Source organism: Rattus rattus, chromosome 6 (genome assembly GCF_011064425.1).
Source record: "Rattus rattus isolate New Zealand chromosome 6, Rrattus_CSIRO_v1, whole genome shotgun sequence".
Classification (NCBI taxonomy): domain Eukaryota; kingdom Metazoa; phylum Chordata; class Mammalia; order Rodentia; family Muridae; genus Rattus; species Rattus rattus.
In genome coordinates this window covers 20,987,940-20,993,939 of record NC_046159.1, presented here as the reverse complement: position 1 = coordinate 20,993,939, position 6,000 = coordinate 20,987,940, and the positions used below count along the sequence as shown (strand labels likewise).

The following is a 6,000-nucleotide window of genomic DNA, read 5'->3' as shown; positions in this document are numbered from 1 at the left end:
TCCCAGCATCCTCCAGGCTATGAGACAAAATGACGCCCTTCTGGAACAGACTGCTAGGGCTGCTCTGGCAGACCGTCTGGCTGCTTTTGGAAACAGCGAGTGGTAGCCTTAACCTACAACCAGCCAATCACGCTCTTGCTCTTCACCCAAATGAATCGCAAACGTCTATGCACACGGAACCTTGCACATGTCTGTTCCACAGCAGTGTAATTCATAACAGCTGGGCAATAAAACGCAACCAAAACGTCCTTTGGTTGGTAGATAAGCAAGCTGTTGTATCTATGTAATGCCGTATTAGTTATTAACAAAGGGAGGTGTTACCAAGTCACAGACTGAAAAGCACTTTTACTGACAACTGAAGAATGCATTTGAAGAGGCTGCATGTTGGGATCCTAACTACATTATATTCTGGAAAAGGTAAAACAATTGGCAGAGAAAACGTGGTGGGTAGGGCTGTCCTAGGAGAGGAGATACAGACAAATAGATGGAGAATGGGGAGTTTGCAAGCCAATGAATCTGTCCCGTGTGACGCTGTGATCATAAATATATGACATTGTCCACTGTCAAAATTTCTGCACAGCATAAAGGGCAAAGTCATGTACATACTATGGTCTTTGGTTGATAATTACTTACCACCATTGCTTCATTAATTGCCTCAACAACTACACATCACCATAGATGCCGATAACAGGAAGACCTTGACACATGATGGGGGAACTTTGCCCGTCTTCATTTCTGACAGAGTTAAAACTGCTGTGTTAGGTACGTGAAAACACCCAAGCCAAAACCCTTGGAAAGGCCATTTACTACTGGCAAAGGACTAGAGGACAGAACACATAAAATATCCTATACTCACTAAGGCAAGGGGGACACTGCAGAAACACCTTACTGGAATAAAGACACAAGTGACCCTTTCCAGAAGAGGACAGGAAAGGCCAACGATCAGGTGGCAGGAAGTTCAGCATCACTAATTCAGCCACCCAAGTGCAAGCTAAAGACAGTCAGAATGCCACTTAGAGCTACAAAGCTCCCTCAGGATAAACTGACCCAAATGGTGAGGAGACCAAATTTGTGTATAGTGAGGGCCAAAGCACATCGATACCAGAGTTGGGAAACAATGTTGCAATATCTGCTTAAGTTCAGAGCCCTCACGTGTCATCACCCAGGAAGCCCAGTCCTGGATAAACAGTCTAGAAACACGAGCACAGTTTAGACAGGAGACATCCATGAGCGTGCCCAGAGCAGCACACACAGGCGAGCAACAGAATCTTAGAGGCAAAACTCAAGAGAATGATGATGGCAGAGGGGACGATGACATGAGAAGGGACACTCAGGGGACTTCTCGCTGTCCTGGATGCACTGGAGGGTCATTGTATGTTGTTCTTTATCCTTTACGAACATTTTAGAATAGATTTTAATAGGCATTATAACGACAATCATTGAAAAGCAACCATGAATTACAGAATAAATCCTGAGTCCTGATTTCAGCTTTTTATTAGCAGGCTAACTCTAGACACCTTGTTTAGTCTCTTGGGGCCTCAGTTTCCTCCTCTGTGAAGTGGGGGAGATTACCACAACACAGATGTAAAGGAAAATAAGAAAAGCCAAAGCCACATTGCCTTTCTAACATGTCATTATCCTCCCTGTCGAACATGGTGTTTTACAACCTAGAGGTGCTGTCCTCTTGCTCTGCTGAATACCAGCACACAGAGGCGCTCTCTTAAACCAGCTTGTATCAACATCCCTTTCGCAGCAACTGATGGTCACCCCAAACCTTTGTTCTCCTCTCTCCAACGTGGTGTGACTGTGGGAGTGAAGGCAGAGGAAGGAGGAACTGGTACTCACCATGTAGATATCAGGAGGAAGAGTGGGACCCTAGGGAGAGTGGGAAAAAAATGTAAGTGTTCTCCTTCGGGATGCTAAGTCTCCACAGAGTCCACTGGATGGTGGACTAGCCCTCACTCTCACCACCTAGCCACTCTCGTGGACATCATGGTTTTAAATGTTCTCTAACCCTGACAAGTTCTTACCCTGAACCTTTCGTATGCATGTAAACTATGCATGGATAACCTAGATACACTGTGCCATGCAGCCAAGCTAGACCCAACTGACAGGCAAGATCTTGGCTCTGTGCTCTGTTCAGTTTTGACTGGGATTTCCAACCCTTTGCAGCAGTGGGTGATTGGTTTGGTGTTTCTTCCCTTGGGCTTTTCGGATGTGGAATGGTGATGAGACACAGACAGGTATGAGACAAAGATGGACAATCTGGAGTACTTCCTTCTACTGCGTGAGATTTAGTTCCTATCTCTCTCACAAGAAACTGTTCTCTATGAAACAGAGAGGAAGGGTGTCAGGTGCATATGTCTGGGATCTGCCAGCCGGAGACTTCATGCTCTCAATACTCCATTAACCAATTCATAGCACTCTTTAATACTGTCTGTTCATGTCACAAGAAACATCTAACTCCCTCGTCTCACAGATAATATACATTTATATATTTATTTTATAGTATGTATGTATGTATGTATGTATGTATGTATGTATGTGAGTTCACTGTTGCTGTCTTCAGTGAAGAGTGCATTGAATCCAGTTATAGATGGCTATAAGCTACCATGTGGTTGCTGGGAATTGAACTGAGGAACTCTTCAAGAGCAGGCAGTGATCTAAACCACTGAGCCATCTCCCCAGCCCTGATTATTGTTTTTGAGACAGGGTTTCATGCAGCCCAGGCTGGCTTTGAACTCTCTCTGTAGCTGAGGATGACGTTGGATTTCTGACCCTCCTGTTTTCAACTGCCAAGTGTTAGAATCACAGGTACGAGCTATCACACCTGGCATGTAAATGGATATTTGTGTCAACCTAATAGAAATGAACTTCTGAACTTTTAACTTAATCTATTTTTAAAAGTAGTTTATTTATTTTTCATTATGTGCATCGGTCTTTTGCCTGAATATACTGTATGTCTGTGTGATGGTGTTGGATCTTTGAAACTGTAGTTACAAGGAGGAGCGGGCTGCCATGTGGGTACTGGAGATTGAACCAGATCCTTTGGAAGAGCAGCCACTCTTAGCCACTGAGCCATCTCTCCAGCCCCAGAGTTGTTTTTTACTTTTATTTAAATTTTTATTTTAGTTTTTTGATGATAATGATGATGACAATAACGGTGTGTGTGTGTGTGTGTGTGTGTGTGTGTGTGTGTGTGTCTGTTTGTGTCTGTGTGTGTCTGCATGTGTGCTGTATGCTTGCACTAATAGAGAACAGAGCTCCAGATGTCTTGGAGCTGAATTGTTAGAAGCAGATTAAACTTGGGTCCTTGGCAAAAACACTCAGCATTCAATGCCGTTGGTTGCCAAACCATCTCCCCAGCCCAAGAAGAATTAAAAACAAAACAAAGCAAAAAAAAAAAAAAAACAAAGCAAACAAAAAGCAAAAAACAAAAAACAAAGCATCTGTAATTCTGAGAGACTTCAGTGGTCTAGAAAACTTTCCCAGGCAGTTCTAGATGTGCAGCCAAAGTTGATTTTATGGCCCATCCTGTCTCATCAGTGCCCCATATCCAACAAACCTGAAGAAAAACACCAAATCTAAACGTTTGCTATTGCAATGGTTGGAAATCCTAGTCAAAACTGTAGAGCACAAAGTTGAGGTCCCGTTTGTCAGGTGGGTCTAGCTCTGCTGTGTGGTGCCCAGGTCTGTCCACTCCCCAGGTCCTCTCTACCACACTCAGCATTTAACTTTGACCAGACCACCAGCTTTCATCTGAAGGGTCTTGGGATTAAAAATCATAAGCGCTCGCTGGCTTTTGTTGTTTCTTTGTTCTTAAGGGTGTCTTATTCTGTACCTACGCTGGCCTAGAACCCAACATGTAGTCAAGGCTAGTCTCAGAATGGAGGCTGTCCTCCTAACCCAGCCTCCAGAGGGCTGGGATTGTAGGAACGCATCAGAGTATGCACCTTTTAAAAGATATATTCAACCCTTAGAATGGTGTTGGATATGAATAGTCAGTAAATAATTGTAGAGGACATGGGTTAGTGAATGTACACCAAGTGCCAGTCGGTGCCAGGGACTATCATGCTTCTAGCATCCAACACTGGTTCAGTCCGACACAGGGAACCTGTGCTCCCTGCCAAGTGTCCCTTGTGAAGCACGTGGGACAAGTAAGTGCAGTCCTTTCTAAATAGTCACATTGGCAGAAGTTAAGAGAAACGCCATTATTTTAAATGGATCGACATAAAATTATCTCACAGCTTTTCTTGACTATATGAGCTGCGATGTGGGTGCTAGGAGTCGAACCCGGGCATTCTTGAAGAGCAGCCAGTGCTCTTATTTGCTGAGCCATCACTAACCACCATGTCTGACGATTCTTTAAATATCACATTTGAAATTGTATTTTTTAGGGATTCGTTTTTATTTTAACTATATGTATATGGAGTGACTATGTACACACATGCACCAGTACATGTATAGGACAGAGGCGTCAGACTTGGAGCTATACTTAGAGACAGTTGTGAACCACCTGATGTGGATCCTACGAGCTGAACTCAAGCCCTCCTGGAGGGCAGGATGCGTGCTCGACTCATTCCTCCAGCCCTTTGGTTTGTTTTCTTGGTGTGTGTGTGTGTGTGTGTGTGTGTGTGTGTGTGTGTGTGTGTGCGCGCGCGTGTGCGCGCGCATGCATGTGCTCATGAACACACATGTGGAAGCCAGAATTCAATGCCAGGCGTCTTCTTCCTCAGTCTCCTTCCACCCGATGGAAGATACTGCAGAGTGCAGCATGAAGAACTTTCTGCTTTTACTTTAGCTTTTCAAAAGTTTCTTGGTACAACTGTCATGTAATTTGCTTCCCTTGAAATTTCATTATTTTTTATTTCCTTCTGGGTTTTTTTTTGTTTGTTTGTTTGAGACAAGATTTCATAGAGAGCAGGTTAGCTTAGCACTCACAGTGTAGCTGAGGCTGCCCTTGAACTCCCGTCTCTCCTGCTGCCACCTGTCAGCAAACGCCACTGTGCCCAGCTCATCGCATTGTTTCCTTTAAAGGATTTTACAAAGCAACAGATGCCTCTTAACTCAGAGATGAAGACCAGTGCGATCCGGACTGCAGATTTGACATCTTCCTTACGCTCCCCATCTTCCCCCCCTGAGCTGAGTATCCTCGTTTGTCATCAGTTTTCCCACCTGTGAAATGGGGAGAACCTTTCCTCTTGGGCTCATGTATATACATCATCTCATCAACCAAGGCAAGCTCACAAAAACTTAAGACATTCCAAGTTGCAAAGCTCCTCATGCTGACCGCTTCTCTTATCACTGGTAGAGAGTGTAAGTTAAAGGGGGAAGATTTGTTTAGCTCATGAATTCAGAGGTTTTAGTACATGTGGCCCAGAGGACACAGCAGAGCAAGCCACGTGATGGCTGCCAAGAGTGGGCTCAGAGAGCCTGAGGAAAGGAAAGCTTTCTCCATCCCTTTGATTGCAGGCTGGCACCTAGCCTGTGGGATGGGGCCACCCACATTCAGAAAGAGGTTTCCCATTTTAGTTCGTTCTCTCTCGACTCTCTCACAGATGTGCCCACAGTGTGCTTCTGAAGTCTACTACGACCTTCTTAAACCAGTCAAGTGGCAATGAGTATTATTTGGGGTAAGCCTAGCTCTCATTGACTTGATACTCACATGTCTCCTCAAACGGTCCCTGCCCCTCAGTTGCTCATTCCCATCTAGCAATGTAAAATGCATCCTGCCCATTGCCCAGAACTCTGTAAACGACTTAACAGCCTCAACATTACTCAAAGCTCCAAGCCCAAAGTTTCCTCCAATCACTGGAAATACAGGTTTGCACCAACAAACCAGGATGGATCTGCTTTGTGAATTATAATCTCAGGGTGCTGGGGAGCTGAACTAGAAACACTGCTCAGAGGAGGTGATGTGGAATTCTAGGTCTAGGGAGGTGGCAAGTGACCTCTGGAGCCATCACAGAGGCTGCTAACCCTGGAGCCTCTGACCACGGA

The 6,000-nt window shown here is 44.8% G+C and overlaps 1 protein-coding gene across 1 annotated transcript in view; it reads right to left on the bottom strand.

Annotated features, from left to right (window-relative positions):
* Dyrk4 (dual specificity tyrosine phosphorylation regulated kinase 4) overlaps positions 1-6,000 on the bottom strand; it is a 40,773-nt gene that overhangs the window by 28,354 nt on the left and 6,419 nt on the right. The gene's annotated exons all lie outside the window — the stretch shown is intronic.